Genomic DNA, 24,754 nt, shown 5'->3' with positions numbered 1-24,754 from the left:
ACTAATGTCTGCCCTCAAGTAACTTAGTCAATAAAATTTTATTCGTACCTACTACGTAGGCAGGTACTGTGGTAGGCACTGGGGTTACAAAGAAAGGCAAAAGATAGTTCCTGCCCTCAAGGAGATCACACTCTAATTGTGGTTGGAAGAGGGAGAAAGAAGATATATAAAAAGAAGCTGAAAAGTGTGTGTTGGTGGGTGCCCAATGAAACAGCATGATGAAGTTCAGAGGAGTGTATCTAAGTGGGAAATGAAGAAATGGCTGCCCTGGACACCTTCTTAAATTGAGGCCTTAGAAGTAGCTCTCCAGAGCACACCCTCAATTGCCTCTAATTAGGAGGGAGGGGCCCCATGTTCCTACGGAAGTACTGAGGAAATTTGAGTTTTAGGGTTGATATGATCTTGCAGAATGATGAGATTCTTGAGACCATGAAGAAATCTAAAAGAGTGCAGCCATGTAAGAAATTATAAAAAAAATTACAATATAAAACTGAGATGTAGAGATCTCCCCCTTCCCTTTTACTCCCCTATGTTTAAGGTATAAAATCTAGAGTAAACACATTAATCCCATATATAAAAGGATAGGGTAATATTTACCTCCTATAGATTTAAATGCATTAAATGGTATTTTAAAGTTTGAAGTCAAAGTAACTACATAACTAGAATAGAAAATGGGAAAACAATCAAATAATACCATGTCCAAATTGGACATATTTTATCACCTTTATTATAAGCATAATTCCATATAAGCATAAAATTCTGGGGTTAAGAATGGACCTCAGAGATAATTCAGACCTGCTTTTATCTGAGCAGCAATCCTCTAATATCCCAGAAAAGTGTGTGTTCAGCCTTGACTTAGAGAATATTAGCAACAGGGAACCCACTAACACTTGAGAGACAGCCTGTTCCTCATGATAGTAAGTTTTTTTCTTAGAACATGAATAGATTTGCCTGTCTACACCTTTGACCTATTGGGCCTAGTTCTATTCTCTTGGATAAATAGAAAAAAAATTTAATTCCTTTTACATATTCTAGTCCTTCAAATACTTGATGCCAACTATCATGCCTTCCTCTCTTTCAACTCGCATCCCCACTCCCAGCCTTCTTTTCTTTAGGCTAAACATTCCCCGGTTCCTTCAAGGGGTCTTTTTATAGACAGATCTCTTCTGACCACATCTGGATTTTTATTCTAGATTCATGAAACTTTGACAATGCATAAGATATGAAGTCAGGATCAGTACATAACTGAGTTTAGGGAGGAATAATTGAGTAATACATTATGTCAAAACTAGACATAGTGCATCATAAAAACTTGGCTACATAATTAACCATATACAATTGGCATGTGTAAAGGGAAAGATGTTGGCAGTTCTCAATTTACAAAACCATGGCTTTTTATCCAAGTTCTTTATGTACAAGTGGGCATCTCAGAATAACTATCCAATAAGCGTTTCCCTGTGGCTATAGGAACTTCCCATTTGTATTTTTCTGCTGTTCCTCTCTAAGTCAACTCCTGATCATATTCCTCTGCCTTGGGCCACTCCAAAGTGGGGTCAGAAGTAGTACGGGGCCAAGTGGTAGCTAGGGGAAAGAGGACAGAAAAGGAAAGGACAAACTCTAGAAGTGCTGTTGTTTTTCTTACGTCCACTCCTTACATTGTCTTATTCTTCCCTAGCAGCCTCCGTAATCCCTGACCTATTGCAGATTGTAGAAGGGAGTTCAACAATTCTAAATTCTGGTCTTGGAGTCAGAAAGACCTGAGTTTGAAGCCTGCCTTAGGGTTTTACTAGCTATGTGATCCTGGGCAAGTCACTTAATGTCTTCTCAGTTTCATTTTCATCACTGATAAAATGGGGATAATAGTAGCACCTACATTCCAGTGATTTTATGAGGATACGATGAGAAAACACATAATGTGCTATGTAAATTCTTAAGAACTACATAAATGCCAGCTATTATTATACCCATTATTGTTAGGATATTTCCAACTTAGCTCCTGAACCAAAATCCTATCCTGATGTCTCATCTTGGCATGCAAATTACCTTGGGCTCTCAAAAGATATGTCGGCAAAGCACAAGTCCTGGGAAGTTCTACCAGACTGGAAACACCTTGGTCAAGGGACTATATGTCTCATCCAAATGCTGGATTAGGTAGGTTGCAAGAAGCTAATTCCCAGGAGATTAGCCACCAGGGGTTGCTTTTTTTTTTGGTCACTGACACTTATAAAGACCATTTGATAAAGTGTAGGTAGATTGCAGTCTCCAGGGGTAGAGAGAGTACCCCCATTAAGAAATTCAAGGGAATAACTGGCTAGCACAAAGCTTTACACATAGTAGGTACTATTAAATAGTGGTCACATGGATTTTGTACTGAGGTCCCTTTTCAATTCTGGTCTTCTATAATTCTGTTGACAGTGGAAAAAAAAGCCAATTCTCTCTGACCCATTCTAAATGTTGTGTCATTTCCAGTAGAGCCAGAAAGGACAGCCACAGCTGTGTTAAGGCCTAGAGCTTTTGGCTCTAGGCTTTGCCTTAGAATCCAGGCCTCAGTGTTCAGCACAATCAACAATGCAGTATAAATTTCAGCACTTGCATCAAATTCCCATTAGCTTGCCCAAATTATCATTAGTGCTAAAAAAGATTTCCTCAAAATGAGACTAAATAGTGAATTGTTTCTCTCCAATTTTTCACAGTAAAGAAGTGTTTTAATGTGTGATGGGGGAATAAAGCAGTATGAGATAGAGAGGATTATGATGGTAGCAATAATATTGTAATAATAAATGGTAATAATTAAAATGATAGCTTTGTGGTAGAGAAACAAAGGGAGTGAAATGGGGAAAATGCAATAAAAATAAATGGGTGAATTGTGTATCACATTAATCCATTCCTCTCTCTGGAGACAGTTGTGTTTTCCATAGAGATGTGGAAGTCTCTAAGTCAGTTGTGCCATCTTTGTTTTACACAATTCCCAATAGGGCCTCATGCTGTTTTTTTTTTAACAGTGAATAAAAATCACCTTGTGACTTTAAATTAAAACAATAATTTACCTCATTTGAAATAGGAGCGAGGACAGTGAAACTTTTTTTTAAGCCAGCACATAACATTTTGAAGTGAAATGAGGTGGGACAAAGATCTCTTGGGATTGCAATTCCTATAAACATTTCCATAAACCAGGTGCTTACTGCTTTGTGCACAGAGGGAGAGAACAAATCATTGAACCATGAGGAATTAGTTACCCTGATCTATGTTTTGAGAGGAGGTGGAGAGGAAACACAAGAGAATGAATCTATAAAATGAGACACAATTTAGCTACAGCATTTGCATTGAGACAGAATATGTAACATAACATATATTTGCATTCATCCAGGAAAAGAACAGTTTTCAAAGAGCTCTCCCAGAATATTCTGTTCTTTGACACTCACAATAATCCTCTGAGGAAGGTGGACATGGGGGTTGGGTATGAAAGGATTATGTGATTTATGTATTGGAAAAACTACTTATGGTATTTTAAAAAGAAATTATTTTTTCAATGAAGTGATATCATTATGTTAATTTTATCAATTATAGTAAATTTTGGGGGGCATCAGGGTATGGTAGTTATAGATTTGGCCATGGACTTGGTTCAAGTCTCACCTGACACCGTCTTGCTGTGAAACTGTGGGCAAATCACTTAAGCTCCTGGTGTGTCAGTAAACCCTCTAAGACAATAAGTTAAAGAAAAGGTACCAACCTTTATTGGTAGAGGAAGTTCCTTATGCTCACGAAATCAGAGGGGTAGTTCCTATCCATATATTAATGCTTGGGTGGATGCTGTTTCAGAATTGAAAATAAAGGTTTTATGGTAATTTACTTAGATATTTATTATAATGAGCTTAGCCTAGCTTGGTTAGATGAGATTTTTTTTCCACTAAAAAAAGAGGAGCCATGATTGAGGAGAGGAATATACATGTATTTATTTTTCAATGTAAAGTGTGAAAATTATTTTTCTGCTGCTAGGATTTACAGATATCGAATCTAATATACCCATGTGCAATCTACTCCCTGAAAATAAGCTCGATGCTTTAGGAAGCTCTGAAAAGGCTGTCAGACAATAACGTATTCTTTAATACACTGGAGCAGAAATGTATTAAATGGTCTGGAGTTCATGCAATTTGTCAAACTGTCTGACTTAAGCATGGGGAGAATCTGACTCATTATATGAAAAGGAGGATAAAAGATACCAAATTGTTCACATTCAGTGAAAGGCAGAAAGGGTAGATGCAATTTAGACTCAAAAAATGTTGAAAGATTCCAGTGAAATATTACTTTGCTTTTTGGAAGGAAGATAATATCTTAGTTTTAGATTACTTTTTTGGACAAAAAACCAGGCTGCTTCTTACAATTGAAAAGCCATTTGAGAGCTTTTTTCCCCATTCAGTAATTTAAGGGAAAACATATTTATGTACAGTGTTGAATTATAGTTACCAACTCAATCCAGCATTTTGCATAGCCTCCAGAAGTCTAAAAGTGTCTTTCAATGTTTGGATTTTAAAGCCCTTGATAACCTGGCCCTTTCCAACCTTTCCAGTCTTCCTCACCTCCATATACTCTGTAAGCTAATGATACTGGCCTCTTTGTTCTCCCTCGTATACGATTCTCCTCAGTACTTGAAGTATTTCCACTGTCTGTCCCCTATGCCTGGAGCATACTCCCTCCTCTTGGTTTCCCTGGCTTCCTTCAAGTCTTAGCTAAAGTCCCATCTTCTGCAAGAAATCTCAAGTCCTCCTCAATCATAGTGCCTTTCCTTTGAGACTACCCCAATTTGTCTTGTATACATCTTGTTTGTATATATGTAGTTGTTCTTGTGTTGTCTCTACAATTAGACTGTGAAGTCCATGAGAGCAGGGAGTATTTTTTTTCTTGCCTTTCTTCATATCGCTAGCACTTAGTACAATGCCCAGCAAATAGCAGATTCCCTGGGCAAACGGACAACCTCCAGTAGTCAGACCTCCATGTGCTTCAGTGTAACCCTGGACAAACAGGCAGCCACCAACCCTAGGGGTGACAAACAAACAGGCTGCTGCCAGCACTGGGCCCTGCTAGTGCTTCAGAATAGCTCTAGGCAAACAGACAGCTGCCAGTGGCCAGACTGCCATGCACTTCATTGTAGCCCAGGGAAATGCAGAAACATCCCACTGGCCTCAACACACACCAGACAACAGCACGAGGACCCTGGCTTAGCACCAGGTAAACTGCCAGACCCCTAAAGCCTCCAGCAGTGCCAACTACACCTCAACCCCTCATTGCAGCCCCAGACATGAGGGTCCCCCATGGGCCTCAAGGCAACATCAGTGTAGCACTAGGTAAAAAGACAGAATCTGCAGTCCCTGGCATAAGAAGCAGAGATAGTGCCCTTTACACACTGGGAGCAGAGTTTAATTTTAAAAGAAAGGAAAAAGGGCAAAAAAGATGAGCAAAAAACAACAACAACAACAAAAGAATCTGACCATAGAAAGTTATTATGATGACAGAAGATCAAGACACAAACTCAGAAGAGGACAATGTCAAAACACTTATGGGCAAAACCCCAAAGAAAAATGGGAAATGGTCTCAAGCCCAGGAAGAACTCATGGAAGAGCTAAAAAAGGGAGCTTAAAAATCATATAAGAGAGGCAGAATAAAAATTGGGGAAAAGAAAGGAGAGTGATACAAGAGAATTATGAAAAAAAGAGTCAACAGTTTGAAAAAAGAAAATAACTGCTTAAAAAGTACAAGAGGCCAAATAAAAAAGGAAATACAAAAGCTAACTGAGGAAAACAATTCCTTAAAAGTTAGAATTGGCAAGTGGAATATAATGACACTATTAGACATCAAGAATCAATGAAACAAATTCAAAAGAACGAAAATGTGTAAGAAAATGTAAGATGCCTCATTGGAAAACAACTGGCCTGGAAAAATAGATCCAGGAGAGACAATGTCAGAATCATTGAATTACCTGAAAGTCACAATGAAAAGGAGGACCTGGGTGATATCTTTCAAGAAATTATCAAGGAAAACTATCCTGATATCCTGAAGCCAGAGTGCAAAATAGGCCCTGAAAGAATCCACTGATCACTTCAGGAAAGAGATCCCCAAACTCCAAGAAATCTTATAGCCAAATTACAGAATTATCAGGTCAAGGAAAAAATACTGCCAAGTGGCCAAAAAAAAAAACCAAACAAAAACAAAACAGTTCAAATATCGGAGAGCCACAATCAGGATTACACAGGAATTAGCAGCTGCAACATTAAAGGATCAGAGGTCATGGAACATGATATTCTGGAAGGTAAAGGAGCTAGGACTACAACCAAGAACCATTTACCTGGTGAAATTAAGCATAATACTTCAAGGAAAAAATTATCATTCAATGAAATAGAAGGATTTCAAGCTTTTATAAGGAGAAGCCAGAACTGAACAAAAACTATGATCTCCAATATCCAGACTCAAGAGAAGCCTGAGAAGGTAAAAAGGGAAAAGAAAACAGAAGGGATTCAATGGAGTGGAACTGCTTATACCCCTACATGAGAAGATGATACTTGTAATTCTTAAAAATTGTACCACTAATAGTACAGCTAGAAGAAATATACATAGACAGAGGGGAATGATATAAAAATAACTAAAGGATAAGAAAGAGGAGCACACTGGGTACAAAAGGAAAGGAGAGGTAGAATTGGGTAAATTATTTCACATAAAGAGGCACAAAGAACCTATTACAGTGGAGAGAAAGATAGGAGGGTTGGTGATGGGCATCACTTGAATGTTACTCTCATCAGCATTGGCTCAAAGAGTTAATAATATACACAATCAGTTGAATATAGAAATCTATCTTACCTGATAGGACAGTAGGAAGAGAGGAGATTAAGTAAAGGGGGGTGCCGCTAACAGAAGAGGGCAGACTGGGAGAGGTGGTAGACAGAAACAAAATACTGTTGAAGAGAGAAATAGTTAAAGGAGAGAGAGGAAAAACAGGAGGAAAAATAGGAGGGGGAAAATACACAGTAATCATAACTGTGAATGTGAATGGGATGAACTCTCCCATAAAATGGAAGCAGATAGCAGAGCTATCTGGTTTCAAAATCCAGAATCCTACAATATGTTGTCCACAAGAAACATACTTGAAGCAGAAAGACACACACAGAGCGAAGTCAAGGGACTGGAGCTAAATCTATTAAGCTTCAGCTGAAGAATAAAAAAAAACAAACCCAAAACTAGCAGTAGCAATCCTGATCTCAGACAAAGCAAGAGCAAAAACAGACCTAATTAAAAGAGATAAGGAAGAAAGCTACATTTTGCTAAAAAGCACCATAGACAATAAAATATCAATACTAAACATATATGCACCAAATGGTATAGCATCCAAATGCTATAAGTAAGTGAGTTACAGGTTCATGACCAAACAAGAGATAGAGAGCATTATGAAAAGAAATATAAAATAGATAATTTTGATTATATTAAATTAATTTTTTTTTGCACAAACAAAACCAATGAAACCAAGATTAGAAGGAAAGAAGAAAGCTGGGAAACAATCTTTACAGCAAGTGTCTCTGATAAAGGCCTCATTTCTCAAATCTATAGAGAACTGAGTCAAATTTATAAGAATACAAAACATTCCCCAATTGATAAATGGTCAAAAGATATGAACAGGCAGTTTTCAGATGAAAAAAAAAATCAAAGCTATCTATAGTCATATGAAGAAGTGCTCTAAAAAAACTTTTGATTAGAGAAATGCAAATTAAAACAACTCTGAGGTACTACCTCATACCTATCAGATTGCTAATATGACAAAAAAGGAAAATGATAAATGTTGGAGAAGATGTGGGAAAATTGGGACACTAATGCACTGTTGGTGGAGTTGTGAACTGATCCAACCATTTTGGAGAGTAATTTAGATTATGCCCAAAGCGTAACCAAACTGTGCATACCCTTTGATCCAGCAATACCACAACTAGGTCTGCATCCCAAAGAGATCATAAAAAGGGAAAAGGACCTACATGTGCAAAAATATTTATAGCAGCCCTTTATCATGGTGGCAAAATATTAGAAATTAAGAGGATGTTCATTAGTTGGGGAATGACTGAACAAGCTGTGGTATATGAATGTAACTGTGCAATCAGAAATGATGAACAGGCAAATTTCAGAAAAACCTGGAAAGACTTGTACAAACTGATGCAAGGTAAAATCAGCAGAACAAGGAAAACATTGTACACAGTATCAGCAACATTGTACACAGTATGATCAACTATGAATGACTCAGCTCTTATCAGCAATGCAATGATCCAAGAAAAGTATAAAGGACTCAAGAAAGGAAATGCTATCCACATCCAGATAAAGAACTGATTGACTCTGAATGCAAATCGAAGCATATTTTTTTCAATTACTTTATTCTTTTTTTGTGATTTTTTTCTTTTTGATCTGTTTTTTCTTTCATAATTGTGACTAATATGGAAATATGTTTTACATGATGGAACATATGTAACCTACATGTAATTGCCTACCATTTTAGGAAGAGGTGAAGGGAGGGAGAAAAAGTTGGAATTTAAAATCTTGATAAAATGAATGCTAAAAATCATTTTGAAGTGTAATTGAGAAAAAAAATACTATTAAAAAAATTCCTCCTAGCACTAGCACAGTCCTGGAGTTGTACAAAGAAAGCCTTTAATGGCATGAGCGATTTCCTTCCCAACTCTTCCTTAATAAGTTAGAGTTCAATTATATATGCATATGTGTATATGTATAATATTGTAAATTAGCAAACTGGAAAATATGATGAAAGATGGAGCTAGCCAACATTGGAGGGGTTGTGGCAAGATAGGTCCCTAATGTACAACTGGCACTTTTATGAATTGGTCCAACATTCTGTAAAATAACTTGGACTTATGCTAAAAAACAAGTGACTAAAATAGACCTGCTATTGGACCCAGGGATACCTCTGCTAAGCACATACTTCAATTAGGTCAAAGAAAGGAAGAAAGGTCTGGCATACATGAAAATAAAGCAACTCTTTTTGTAGTAGCAAAAAACCTGAAATTAAATAAATATACATTGACTGAGGAATAGTTAAACAAATTGTGGTACATGAATGTAGTGGAATATCACTGTGCTAGAAAAATAATAACACTAATAAATAGTATTTATATATTTAAGAAATATAAAGCTCCTTACAATAACCCTGGGAGGTATATGTTATTATTTCCCCTATTTTGCAAATGAGTAAACTGAGACAGACAGAGGTCAAGTGACTTTCCCAGGGTCACACAATAAGTGTCAGAGGCTAGATTTGAACTCAGGTCTTCCTGACTTCCTCTCCAACATTCTATACACCACACCACCTAGCTGCCTCAAGAAACAGAGAAACATGAGAAGACATATGAACTGATGCAAAGGAAACAGACCCATAAAAACAAGGTACGCAATGACTATAACAATGTAAATGAAAAGATCAACAAAAATTATTGAAACTGAGTGCTTGGTAATTATAATGACAGCTTGATCAAGAAGAGTTGAGAAAATGCACCTTCCTCCTTTCTTTGTAGATGTGGGACACTGTGTGGAAAATTGCATATACTCTTAGGCTTGGTTCAAGTATTGGGTAGTTTTTCTTTACTACTTTGTTATTTTATTTTATTTTATTTAATAAGGGATGGATGAGTCTCTGGGAGGGAGTGGGAAGATAATAATAAAGGCTAGTTTAAGTTTTGTAAGATACTTTATAAATATCTCATTTTATTCTCACAACCAAGTAAGGTAGGTACTATTATTATCCACTCCTCCACCTCCATTTTCTAATTGAGGTAACTAAAGAAAGGTTAAGACTGAGGTTAAGTGACATGCCCAGAATCCCAAAGCTAGTAAGTATCTGAGATGGGATTTTTATTTAGGTCTTCCTCACTTTGTTCCAAGGAAAGGGTTGATTTGTTTTTGAGTCAGGATGGATATAATGTTTGTCCTGTCAAAGTATTTCCCAATAAACTCATGGAATATTAGAAATGAAAGAGGTCTTAGAGACTATCTTGTCCATTTTACTGATGAACACTCAGTAGCCAAAAAAAAGCAGTGACATGACCAGCCCAGTGGCAAAGCCTGGGTTATAACCAGCTTTCCTGGTTCTAATTACTCTCAATAATGTTAATAATAATGCTGTTCTTAAGTTAGTTTTTGAGTCATGTCCAACTTTTCATGACACAGTTTGGAGTTTTCTTGGCAGGGGTACTGGAGTGGTTTGGTATTTCCTTCTCCAGTTCATTTTACACATGAGAAACTGAGGTCAACAAGGTTAAGTGACTTGCCCGGGGTCATATAGTAAGTGTCTGAGGTCAGATTTGAACCCACAAAGATGAGTTTTCCTCACTCCAGGCCCACTCTATCCACTGTGCTACCTAGCTGCCCTCAATACAATGCTGCCTCCACTCAGTAAGGTGGACTCCAACCAGAGGCTCTAGCTGACAAGGAGTAAGCATTTCTTACAAGGTAATGGAGAACTATATCTTGTATCTTGTGAAAACAAAGGTTTAGTGCAAAAAAAAATAGACTGATAAATAAACCCAATTAAATTGTAATCGAAATAAACCACTCAACATCTGTTTCTAATGAGTTTTCCTGTTTAAATGGATGCTCTGAGTAACAGTGTCACCATTAAGTACATCTGCAGCATGAATTCATCATCATACCCTCTAGGTTGGTTAATTTCTAATTTTTTTATCTTTGTGTGTCTAGAGCTGTGCTACCTGTTGTGTACTGGCTATACTTAGTCTCTTACCATGATGTATAACATCTTTTCTAGCTAATATTTTTTCTTTATCCTTCTGTCCAATGCTATTGTCCACATATATTAAGGGGCTTGTCACTGTGCCATTTGGTAGTATGCCTCAAGGAACATAATCTTCCTTTCTCTGTTTTTTTCTTCAAATTGTTTCTGTTGCTTTATTGATGTCTGTATGCCAGATCTCCTGTTAGTTTGTTCTTTGTCCTGAAAAGGGATGATTCTGGAATTAAGTCCAGTGAGTAGTGGCTATTTTAGAACTATTGGTACTGAGCCAGGCACTATGGCATATGTCTGTAATTTCTGATCCTGGGGAAGGTGAGGCTGCTTAATTGCTTGAACATGAGATTTCTGAGTTGCAGTGGGCTATACATTAAAGCTGGTACCAATATGGTGAGCTCTTGGGAATGGGCTGAGGTGGATTATTGAGTGACCAAGCTGCCTACAGAGGAGTGAGCTGGCCCAGGTCAGAAATATAGTAGGTCAAAAGCTCCCATGATGATCAGTAGTGGAATAAGCTCTGTGAGTGCTTGATACACTGTATGTCCAGCCTGGGTGAGATAGAAGAAAACAACTTTCCAAAATAAAGAGAAAAAATAAACAAAAACTCTGTTGGCACTAAACCAAAAAGAAAATCAACCTCATTCTATTCCATATCATTCAACTTAACACACATTTGATTCATAGATGGAAAATAAAAGATATTGTGCTAGGTATCTGGGGAAAGAAGCTTGGAGGTCCTTGACCCAAGGGAGCTTGCAACCTGCATCTGAATTCCTGGAAGTAGACTAGAGAACTTGTAGCTTGAGTATTCTATCACCATAGAGATCTCTTCAGAAGGAGACAACTTTAAAGGAAACCAGGAACCAAATTTACCAACTAAACTCAAATAATTATAACAATATGTACTTGGAGGTAGAATTATCAGGACCTGGGCTTGAGTCCCAGCTCTGATTCTTACCCGCATGACCCTGAAAAATTATTGATCATCTCTGAACTTCAATTGTCTCATCTGTAACATAAGTGAGTAAAACTACATGATCCATAAGGTCCCTCCTTGCCCTATATGATTCCATGGGTACAATAACATTTTTAAAACTCATAACCTAAGACCCCAATATTGGGACCATTCACTACTAAACTATAAACTCCATAAGGCAGAGACCATGTGTTATTTTAATATTTTATCTCTCTCAGCACCTAGGATAGTGCTATGCATAGAGGAGCTGTTTATACATGTTTGTCAAATGAAAGAAAGAATTGTATTCAGGAGAACCTATTCTGGAGGCAATGAATGTTAAGATGGTTTTCCTGAAACAACAGAACACCTATGACTGTTCAAGAATGGGCAGTGAAATGTTTAAAATGGATTATTTCTGGATTTACATTTGGCATAACAAATAGATAAGAATTTGAGTAACTTAATTTGAAGAAGAGCTCATTTTTAAAATATGCTAAGTTCTGAAGCACCTTCCAGTTCTATTATTCAATAGTTTATGAGAGATCTATAATAAAGTATAGGTTTTTTAATACACACTTTAAACAACCATGGAACTCTAAAGCTCAGATTCAAAGGATTCTCTTTACTACCACACTGCACATAAGTAGTAGCACTGTGTTCTTCATAGGGTAGACACTTATTAAAAGTTGAGTTAAGTTGAAATTCTGTACTTAATGATGACTGAGGCCTTTCTGGGTCCTGAAGTGTCTTCAGAATCAAAAAAAGGATGAAATTATGTTCAACAGTTGATTTGATTCTAAAATACGAGTTAGACCCAGAGGTAACTTCAGCTTTAGTACTAAGCATATCCTAACTTTTATAAAAAATGATCATCTGTGTTTACTATACAGAGGAGCTTTCACTTAATGAGAATATTTCAGAAAGGTCCCATTCTCTGATAACTCTGCCAGGAAGTTTGCTGTGTCATAGTAATTAATAGGGCTGTTTATTTGTCTGTTACCCTGGTAGATGGAATTTTAATTCTGATAGGTGATAGCAGTGGTGAAGTTTAGAATAATCTATTAGCTAAATTCTATATTTTCTGTGAAGAAAATTTTAATAGAAAAAGCTTGAATGGCACCAACTGAAACATCGCACTGATGTTTCCACAAATACCGGCACTCATTTTGGCAACAGATTTTAATTCATTATTATACACATGCCCCTTCTGTTTTTCAGAGCAGCTTTTGATAGTCACAAAGTATGACCTGGGCTACACTGAAGAGAGCAAGCCATTATTGAAAGCTCTCACTCGAAGGTGCAATCTATGATCATTGGTCTCTTGTAGGAATGATTCATAAACTTCATTGCCATTTATAAAAACAGTACTGTGCACACACCGCATAATAATATTTTTAAGAGTTCAGTCTCTCTCCACCTCTCACTTTGACTATTTCAATAGCCTCTTAATGGGTGGACCTCCCTCCAGTCTTTGCCCTCTCCAATCCATCTTCTGTACAGCCATCAAATTGGTATATCTAAAGCACCAGTCAGATTACACCACTCCCTTGCTCAAGAAGCTTCACTGGCTTTCTATTGCCTCTAGGATAAAACACAAACTCTCCTATTGGGCATTTAAAGCTTTCCACAATCTAGCTCAAGCCTATATCTTCAGAATAATTTCATTTCAATCTCCCTCGCATAGCTTATATTTTGACCAAACTGACCACCATCAACTTGCTGCTTCCCATGTGTGAGGTTTCATCTTCCTCCTCCATGCTTTTGTATAGACTTGTCCTCCTATGGTTAAGATTTTCTCCCTTCCTTACATCCCTAGCTCCATTGCCACCTCCTACATATAGCCTTTCCAGATTACATCTGTTAGTACTCTATAGCACCCTGCACACCCTGTTACATAGTGTTTACTTTGTATCTTTTCTTGGTATTGATTTTTGTATATGTTGTTTTCCTCCCCAGTAGTGTTTTCCTTTTTTTTTTTGTCTTTGTATGCCTGCTGCCTAGCATGATGCATACCATATAGGAGGTACTTAATAAATGCTTGCTGAACCGAATTAACAACAGTTGCAGTTGGAAGAAAATGACTGCTCCCCTTTTCCCTAATTCCTAAATTCAGTCATAAATAAAATTGGATGAAATAATAAGCACGATGGCACGTTGGGAATTTGGTGGTGCCTGTTTATAGTACTGGTTTTCAACTGCTAAGAATTGACCCACATGGTAGCTAGAGTGCTGTTTCCATGGCAACCAGCGAACACTGTGTTACCTTACGGAAACAATGAAGCCCAGACAACCCCATTAAAGGCCACTGAGTTTAAGAGAGCCTGATATATTTTTTCTGGCCCATCAAGGTCATTTTACCCTGATTTGAGTCTTTTAATTTGCAAGGGGCCAAAGGTGGAAGAGGTCTTAATGTATTTCATAGTACTCGTGAAAGCAAAATTGGAAAACTGAGCCTTATGTGAGAGAGGTAGAATCTTTTGAAATGCTAGTTTTAAAAGAACGTCAGCCTCTGAAAACCAGACATTCCTGACTTGTGTCAGAAGCCCAATTTCTTTCTCTCTACCTCCACCTCCCCTACACTCCTACCTATAAGTTTATCCTTGAGGAAAAGAAAACTTTCAGGAGGGGCTCAGGACCTTGATTAACTCAACCTCTCTCATATATCTCTTGGCAATGTCAGCACAGAGAAGAAAGCAAAGCTAAGGCACTGCTTATAATTTGAATCCTATCAAAATTACTTAGCTTAATGTGGCCCACCCTCTCAGTAGAGAATTTACCAGAGTAGAGGGAAGATAATCCTCATAAAGGAAATGCTTATCAATTAATTAGAGGCAAGAGGAGGTCTCTGTAAGGTTGGTCAAATCAATACCATCACCTCTTAGGCCCTGGTAGAGAAAAACCCAGGACTCTTCACCTATGAGCTTCAAGAATAGCAGTGATTCTGAGGCCACCAGCTCTGCTTTCTGTCAGGTCTCACAGGCATTGGCCAAGGAAGCAGCTGTTATGGTCAACACTACCTATCAACTGCCACTGAAGGACAGGCAATTTAGTCAGCCAGCCCAAGTACCAGGGGAACCCACATAATGTGAGAGTAAGTAGCATGTGCCAGGTAGGACAAACTACCATACCATGACTTAGGTGGAGGCAGCTGAGAAGCCTGGAGGGAATGGCAAAGCCCTTTAGGTCATCACTCCTGCATCAAGAGAGGTCAGACAGCAACTCCTATAGAGTCTGGACCACCATTCCTGCCACCACCAACACAAAACTGCTGAATAAGTGCCACCTAGAGGCAGGCAAACCAATCTACTAGGGGGAAAGAACCACCATCACCTCCCCCAAGACTCAGAAGGAGGAAGTTCAGGACCTTGGATAGAGCAGAGCTTCCCAGGTTGCTGTTCCAACTTTCAGCCTAATCTCTACCACTGTCTAGGGAAATAATTCCTACAGGGGGTTGTAAATGCTATTTCCTAACTAGCCACTGCCCCTAAAGGCCCAGAAGAAAAGGCCTTGACACCTTTGTGTCAAAATCTTTGGTAATGTTGAATGATTCAACCATAGATCTGGCTATGTTTGAATCAACGGAAATAGCACGGAAAAAGATGCAATACTCTTTGTTCTGCTGCTGCACATTAAATATAATTGGGCCTTTCCATCTGCCCTGTTGTTGAACCTTTCTGTATGTGTTCTCTTCCTATTGGAAAGTGAGGTACTTGAGAGCAGGGTCCATCTTGCTTTCCTCTTTGTATTCTCAACACTTGGCACAGAATCTGGTACATAGTAAGTGCTTAATAAATGCTTTTTTCACTCATGCATTAAATAACAGGGAAAGAAAAAAAATAACTGCTACCTTATTGGCTTATAATTTATGCTTGTTTTTAGTTATTCGGGCATTTTTCTTTATAAACGAGCTAATGTTGCAGGTAGAATGGTTAAACAGTGGGTCTTGTCATAAATATCCCAGTCCTGCCAACCATCTGGGAACTAGGGAAGGCCAAATGAAAGATTTAGGGTCAAAAGAAGAAGAGGAAAAAAAAAGTCAGTCTGTGGGAGTAGCCCTGCTAGGAACAGCATTTGGAGACAGGCTCAGGGAAAGGCAGAGGGGTGGCCTAGAGTTTATTGAATGGAGTGGAAGGCAAAAGGAGGGATGAGTGACATAGTCAGACCCATGCCGTAGGAAGGCAATAACTAGCTAATAATAATAATAACTAACATTTATATAGTACTGGGGAAACAAAGAAAGCAAAAACAATCCATGCCCTCAAGGTGCTCACAATCTAACAGGAAAGAACATACAAACAACTATGTCCAGACATACAGGATGAACTGGGCACATACTTAGAGTGTCCTCAAGATCACGAGGTCACACAGCCTTCAGAGAAGATTGGGTATGGATTCTAGTGGAGAGCAAAGAGTATGGAAAAACCAAATTCCCCATAAAGGGAATGGGTTGACTTTACATTCCACCACTGAATTTACTTCAGAGTAATCAACCAACATTCATCAACTGGAGCATGAATATTGAGAGGAGAGAAATCTGTAAGAGTCTTACAGCTGGATACAGCTCCTTATAGGCCCAGGAGAAGGCTTTCTGGGTGGGCATGGGTTGGGGGATAGGTGAGGCCAAGCAGTGATATTGTTGACAGCCTGAGTCACTGCACCTGGGTTAAAGGTTGGAAAAACATATTCTTTGAGAGAACTTGGTATATTTTTCTGAGTCAGCAAGGCTGTTCAGACATTTAGCAGCCTTGCTGAGCCAAATGTCTATCAGCTAGAAATCTAAAACTTGATCTAGCATTCAGCCTAGATAGGAATACTGAACTGATAGACACTAGGAACAAGGTTTAGAAAAGGAATTCTTAGCCTGGGGTCCATGGATATATTTCAGGGGTTCTGTGAGCTTTGACGGGTAAAAAATTGCATCTTTATTTTCACTAACCTTCATCTGAAATTAGCATTTCCTCAAATTATGAATTTAAAAATAATCTGAGAGGGATTTAACAAAACTGTCAAAGGGGGAAGGTGTCTCACAACACACACACACACACACACACACACAAACACCTCATCTAGAAAAAGAAAGTCAGGCAAAAGAGAGAGAAAAAAGAAAGATCAAGGCCTAATTTCAGCTATGTATATAAATAAAAAATAGCTGATGAAACCTCTATAAACTATAAAAAAGTCTTTTTTAAAAGTCATAATCCACAATCTACTATCTCGTAGTGGGACAGCAAGAAGAAGATGTGTTTGGGATCAGGAGATAAGGTTCTGAATTCCAGCTGTTCCACTCACTCATTATGTGACCTTGGACATGTCATAAAATCATCAGCCTAAGTTTCTTCATCTAGTGGATAAGATTGCCATTTAGATAATAAGAATCCCATAAAATGAGAATAATGCTTATTCTATCTCCTGCTAGGGTTCTAGTCCATCCTCCACTCAGCTATATCATGCAGTGACTAGAACGCCAGGTCTGGAGTCAGGAAGACCCAAGTTCAAATGTGACCTCAGACATGTACTAACTGTATGACCTTGGGCAAGTCACTTAACCTCCATTTGCTTCAGTTTCCTCATCTGCAAAGTGGGGACAATAATAGCACCTACCTCCTAGGGTTTGGTAAGGATCAAATGAGGTTATTATTGTAAAGTGCTTAGCATGGTGCCTGGCACATAGGTGGTATATAAATGTTAGTTATTATTATTAGCTAGTTATTCTCTTCCTATGGCATGGATCTGACTATGTCACTCATCCCTCCCTTTGGCCCCCCACTCCATTCAATAAACTCCAATGGCTCCCTCTAGCCTCTAGGAACAAATATAAAACCATCTGTTTGGCTTTTAAAGCCCCTGATAATCCGGCCCCTTCCTACCTTTCCAGGCTTCTTACACTTTCCTTCCTTTCGTGGAGTCTATCATCCAGTAACGCTGGCTTCCTTGCTATTCCTGGAACACAATGCTCCATCTCCTGATGCTGCACCTTTTCCCTGGCTCTCTCTCATGCCCAGAATGATTCCCCTCCTCATTCTACTTCCTGATTTTTCTGGTTTCTGCTCAGTTCAAATCCTTCCTTCTGCAAGAGGCATTGCTGGTCCTCCCTAATGTTAGTACCTTTCCTCTAAGTATGTACCCAGTTCATCCTGTATGTCTGGACATAGTTGTTTGTATGTTCTTTCCTGTTAGACTGTGAGCATCTTGAGGGCATGGATTGTTTTTGCTTTCTTTGTATCCCCAGCATTTAGAACAGTTCTTGGCTTATTGTAGGCACTTAATAAAATGCATGTTGACTTATAAGCCTTAAGGAACTTTATGATGTGAAGTTGTTATTAATGCTTAGGAGCAAAACTATTTTAAAAATAAATTGTAGAATATTGTTTTAAAAGAATATTGCAAAGGGAAAAGGGAAAAAGGCCTTAACCTCTTGATGCCTGGCTAACTTGATGGTAGAAACTGAGACCAGAAAGATGAGATGGTGGCAATGATCCATCAGACCGGAAATGTGCTGAGCTGTATGCTGGGACTTGCAGATGGAAGAAGAATGGGGTCACGAGATGTGGTAGGTACAGAAAGCCAGAAAAAACACTCTTTTATTGAATTTCTTTTGGGGGGCTTGCTAAGGAAGACAAAGTAACTTGCCATAATATAATAAATATAATATAATAAATATAATATAATAAATATAATATAATAAATATAATATAATATAATAAATATAATATAATATAATATATAAATTATATAGTATATAACATGATGTGATAATACAATATTAAATATAATAAAATAGATTCTACCTTGTATCTCAGTCACTCTCTGGTAGACTTTTTAAAGCTATTTAGGAACCATTTGAAACAGAAAAAACACTTTTAGAAATACCTGAGTGTTCGGTCACTGCAGATAACATCCCCTTTGAAACACCTGACTCTTTTGCTACTGCTCTCATCACTTACTTAGAGCAGACTCCTGCCTTGCTATCCTTGTTGCCCATTTATCATTTGCATTCAGTCCTGGCATAGAATTTCCAGTGTTCTCTGATGTTTTATACATGAACTTCACTTCATCAGCTGGTGATGTTAATGAAAGCTGTCACACTGCTTGGGAGATCTCTTGTCCATGTGTTGTTGACATCCTTTTTCCCTTCCAGAATGCTAAATACAGTCAATTGTACATCATCAGTGTGGATGATGCTTCAGATCTTAGCCATGGGAAAGTCAACATTTCTTGCTCCATAATAATCCTCAAAGAGTTCAGGGAATAAAATGGGATTTGTTCCTGTGGCAAAGCTTTCATATTCAAAGGCATGCCAAGCCATTTTATGAGTCCCAGACAAAAACCTCAATTTTTAGTACTGGTTGCTAATGTGATTACACTGCTGTAATGAACTCCAAAATGGCAATAGGGTCAAAACCCAAAATTTTTAAAAACACAGAAGCAGGGGATTTTTGGCTTAGCTTGTCTATGAACAGTAGCATTCCTGGGACAGGTAGACACATTTTGTCAGGAGGAGCTGTTCATGCTATAAGGCTGAAAAATATAAAATATGTCTTCATTCCATCTTGTTTATGTCATTATCCCAGGTCCCCCAAAACTTTAAGAAAATCTGAGGTTCTCTGTACATTTACCCAAAGGGTTTCTCTACAGGCTGAACTGAAATCCCCTGACACTTGGATACTCTCTAGAGCCTTGGGTATATTAAGAATTAAGTCAACTTTCTTCATTGAGATCTTAATCCGGGGTGGGGAACCTGTAGCCTCCAGGCCACATGTGGCTTCAACTAGGTCCTCAACTGTGGCCCTTTGACTGAATCCAAATTTCACAGAAGAAATCCCAATCTATACCTTTCCCTCAATGCTGCTGAAAGTTTTGTTTGATTGTTCTCCTCTGTCTTTCATGTGGTTATTCTAAAGACTTAGTTTGTTTGCTGGGAACTAAAGAATAGTTCTGTCAACAAATGCTGTGCAGTCATTTCGTGATTATGCCTGGGACCAAGGGGGCACAAATAGCAGACATAAACAAACTGTAAAGATAATCTGGCAGTTTTTATTTATTCTACCATGGATTTCAACCTCAATTTTCAACTTATCAATTTGATAAAATTTTTTGGAACAACTGTGCACAAAGTATTTTGGTGCTACTTGGTTAGTCACTGAGATTCAAAAGATATACTCTTTGCATTAAGGTAATTAGAATCTTGTGATGAGTGGGAATGACAAGTAGAGAAATTATACCAAGCGACGCAGCATAAAAATGACATGATAGAGCTACAGAATGCTATTAGACTTAAGAGGAAAGATGAAATCTAGTTGGAGAATCTACAAAGGCTTCAATAGATCTGTGATACAATAGCAACAAAAACAAACCTGGAGGTAGAAAACCTGGGTTCAATTCTGCACTCTAATATTTACCAGATGGTTGACTTTGGGAAAGTCCTTTAGCCCCTCAGCCTCAAAATAGTATTTCTACTCACAGGGGGAGTGTGAGAATCAAATGGAGTAAATTGCATGTTGTTTCACATACCATAAAGCACCATATTAAATGTTATTCAAAATTATCATTATTAATATGAACTCAGTCTTCACGAGACTTGGATTTTGGCAGGAAAAGGTCCACCACTTTTGCCTCCAGGCAAGAGGTTTGTATTCATTCAGGTTTGTATCAGCCATACCCAAATGGCTTTTCTGGGTATTTACCATAAAAAAAAAACTGCATTTCTCATTTTCTCTGTTCTTTAAACCCCAGACCCTTTCAAAGTCTTTTCTTCTGCATTTCCCCTTTTCTCTGCAACGAACACTCTTCTTTAGTGTTTTGAAAGAGAAGTATGTGTACAAAGCACTACAGGGGAAAAACAAGTTATATGTGAGAATTGGTGTGTATATGTGTGTCTATTACAGTAACAGAAGAAATAGATGAAAGCTTTATATGTTGCAAAATTCTTATAATTTAATGCTTGTCCTAACTATCAATTATGGGCTTACCATTCTTAGCTTCCCATTCCCTTCATGTAAGACATAGACTAAGACTTAAACTAAGTCTTAACTTTTGTTAGTTCAGATCTAGCTTTCATGTTCTTTTGCCTTGTCAGGTTAGCCCTTAATATAGGTCTAGGATTCTAGATTATGAATGGATCCTTCCTAATAGAGCCCACTAGCTTGACCATTTCTTGGTATAGCTCTCTCTTGAGCTATACACACATTTATTAAGCACCTACTTTGAGAAGGCCAAATACAATAGATGTACTTTGTCTCTCCTCACTCTCTTCTGAACTCCTTACTAGCCTACCTCATCAAAACTGCCCTCTCCAGAGTTACCAAAGATCTCACAATTGCCAAATTCAGTGGCCTTTTTTTCAATCCTCATTCTTCTTGACATCCCTACAGCCTTTGTTACTGTTGATCCCCTTCTTTTCCTCTCTTCTCTCTAGGTTATTATGACACTTCTCTCTCCTGGTTCTCTTCCTACATATCAGACTGATTCTTCTTAGTCTCCTTTGCTGGATCCTCACCCAGGTTACATCATCTAATTGTAGGTGTCCCACAGAGTTATGTCCTGGGCATTTTTCTCTTCTCAATCTATACTCATCACCTCCCATAAATTTAATTATCAATACTATGTTGATGATTCTCAAATCTACTTATCTTGCTCTAACCTCTCTGCTGATCTCTGGTCTTGCATGTCCAATTACATTTCAGACATCTCAAACTGGTTGTCCAGTAGATGAGTTAAATTTAACATGCACCTTGTCATTCTCCCTAAATTCTCCACATCCTCCAAAACTACCACCACCACCACCATCATCAACAACAAGAAGAAACAAACTCCAAACTTCTATATTACTGTCAAGGGCACCACCTTCCTCCCAGTCCCCTAGGATAGCAATCTAGGCATCCTCTTTGATTCCTCATTATCTCTTCTCCTCCCCCACATCCACTCTGTTGCTAAGGCCTGTTGATTTTAGCTCTGCAATTATCTCTCAAATACGTCCCCCCCTTTTCTCGTTTGATAGTGCCACCATTCTGGTGAAAGTCTTCATCATGCTTGCACTTCTGCAATAGCCTGCTGGTGACTTTGCCTGCCTCAAGTCTTTCCCTGATCCAATCCATCCTCCATTCAGCCACTAAAGTGATTTTCTTAAAGCACAGATCTAACCATGTCATCCCACCCCCCTAATCACTAAACTCTAGTGGTTCTTTATCACCTCCAGGATCAAATATAAAATCTTCTGTTTGGCATTCATAATCTTGCATTTCCTTCTTACACCTCATTCCCCACCACGTACTCTTCTATTCAGTGACATCAGCCCCTTTGCTGTTCCACAAACAATATGCTCCATCTTTTGGTTCTGGAAGTTTTGTCTGGCTGTCCCCCATGCCTGAAATGTTCTCCCTTCTCATCTCTGCCTCCTGGCTTCCCTGGCTTCAAGTCTCAATTATCCCATCTTCTACAAGAAGCCTTTCCCAATACCTCTAATCTTACTGTCTTCCCTTTTTACAACTATTTTCTATTTATTCTGTATATAGCTTGCTTGTACATCTTTGTTTGTTGTCTTCTCCAATAGATTGTAAACTCCATGAGGGCAGAAACTATCTTCTGCCTCCTTTTGTATTCTCAGTTTTAAGCACAGTGCCTGGCACATAGTAGGTACTTAATAAATGTTGATTGATTTGACCATATTGTGTAAGACACTATACTAAGCACAAAGTCAAAAGGCTGTGGAGTTTGTAGTAGAAATGGACAGTAGAGAGCCACTGAAAATACTAGAGCAGGTGACAGGTTGAGAACCATGTTTTAGGAATATTAATTTGACAGTTGTTTGGAGAATAGATTAAGGACTTTTATAATCTGATGGAGAATGAAGTAAGCAGAAGCAGGACACAAATTTATACAATGGCAATACTGTGAAGACAAGAAACTTTGAAAATTATAACAACTATGATCAATATAATGACCATCTGTAGTTCAAGAAGACCAACGATGAAACATATTATTCACTTCCTGACAGAGGGATAGATTTAGGATGGAAAATAAAATGTATAAATGTGTGTGTGCATGTGTGTGTGTGTGTGTGTATATTACAGCCAATGATGGAATTTGTTTTGCTTGACTATACATATCTATTATGTTATTTCTTTTTCTTTTCCTTTTCTCTTTCTCTTTTTTTCCCCAAGAAAGTGAGAGTGGGAAGGAGAGAAAATAGGTTTTATTCATTAAATGGAGGGTACTACATATGTGAAATGCTGTATGTACTTTCAGATTAAGTCACTATATAATTAGTTTTACTTAATTGTTTTACTTTGTCACAAGAGACTTCTCATAGAGTGGGGGTAATCTGTAAATGTAATGCAAAGACAAAACACTTTAATATAACTTAAAAAGGAAAGACTTGAAAGAGAATAGAGAGGTAGTAGATTGGAAGAAGGAATAGAAAGACTATTGTAAAGTCAAGTGGTGATATATTGATATATAGTTCCTAAAGGAATGTATAGAAAGAAAGAAATGTTAGAGATGATGTAAAGAATCCAAGAACTCTCTAAAACTGATAAGAAATGCTTGGGGTGAAGGGGAGGGAACATTGAAGGATAAGTTCTCAAGTGTGAAATGAATGATGGTGGTACTCTTGAGAAAAATGAAAGTTTGGAGAAAGGTCAGGTAGAAGGATGATGAGTTCTAATTTTGATGTACAAAATTGAGATACCAATGATACAGCAAGGTGTAACTAGCAGGTAGTTGGTGATATAGGATTGGAATTCAGGAGAGAAAATAGTAGGGTTGTGAGGGAATTGAGGGAATTAGGACAGCAAGTGATTAATTGTGGGAATTGAGCGATCCACACTGACTCTACCTTGTGACTTATTTCTGGAGTTAGCTCAGTTCCCTTTCTATTCAGTTAGGGGTCTAGTCCAAATTTTCTCTTGTGAGAAAACTTTATTCAGTTGTGGGAATTGGGAGAAAATTATCATATTGTTTGAACCTAGCCTGCATGACTGGAAAGCTGTAGCACCTCTACCTATTGCTTAGAGATCCTCAACTAAAGTTCTCAGTCATGCTGACCAGAAACCTGGTGAGATCTGAAGATTGATGTAAGGAGTTTTCTCACAATTATATATCTCAAGCAACCCATATGCCTTATCTGAAAACTGGTCCTGTATTGATCATTCAGTTATCATTTCCATGTTCCATTGATTGAATACAGATACTTTGGGGAGTGAGGCACCTCCTTCCTGATTTCAAGGAATAGTACTTTTTTGCTCTTCCTTTCCCAACTTGGAAAGTCTCCAATTTTTCCTCCAATTAAAAATTAGATTACATAATGTTATATCCTGCTTAATTGTTTTCTTTTAATTAATTTGTCTTATTTGATTAATTGTTTTTAATGTATAAAAGTCTGTCTCCCCCTGCATTTGGGGTCTAGTGCCAAAGCTGAGGAAGGCTATGGGTCCCAATTTGTTGGGTAATTGGCATAATTATTGCTTAATAAATTGAAATGCTTGGAAGTTTGAATCTTTGTTTCCTCAGTTATTTCATCTTTCACCCACCACAAATGTATATACAGGTTTGGAAATTATTTGCATAGAAACAAATTAATATAGTTTGTTTATGATTGTATATTGTATTTGTATATTTGTATTTAATACAATATGATACAATATAACATAATATAATATAAAATCTTTTTTGAATTTCCATACTTTGTAGATTGAACATATATTATAATCAAAGGAAACAGGATTAAACAATTAAGAGATATCATTGGTAACCTTGGAAAGAATAGTTTCTGTTGAATAGTAGAGTTATAAACCCAGTTCTAAGGGACTGAGAAGTGAATGGAAAGAAAAGAAACTGAGGTATTGATTATAAATTACTTTTTCTGTAATTCTGGCTGTGAACAGGAGAGAAGGAGATGAAGGATTCTATTGGGAGGTGGTGACAGATTTTGAGGTTTTTATTTAAAGGATGAGAAGATTTGTGCACATTTGTAGGCAGCAGAGAAAGAGGATATGGAGAGATTAAAAGCAAAAGATAAG

The 24,754-nt window shown here is 37.8% G+C and overlaps 1 protein-coding gene across 1 annotated transcript in view; it reads right to left on the bottom strand.

The window, feature by feature from the left end:
• GABRB1 (gamma-aminobutyric acid type A receptor beta1 subunit) overlaps window positions 1-24,754 on the bottom strand; it is a 433,636-nt gene that overhangs the window by 227,856 nt on the left and 181,026 nt on the right. The window lies entirely within an intron of this gene.

Source organism: Vombatus ursinus, unplaced genomic scaffold (genome assembly GCF_900497805.2).
Source record: "Vombatus ursinus unplaced genomic scaffold, bare-nosed wombat genome assembly UNPS02014818.1, whole genome shotgun sequence".
NCBI classification, from domain to species: Eukaryota; Metazoa; Chordata; class Mammalia; order Diprotodontia; family Vombatidae; genus Vombatus; species Vombatus ursinus.
The sequence above is the reverse complement of the archived record's forward strand: the minus strand, read 5'-3'. Positions and strand labels throughout refer to the sequence as shown.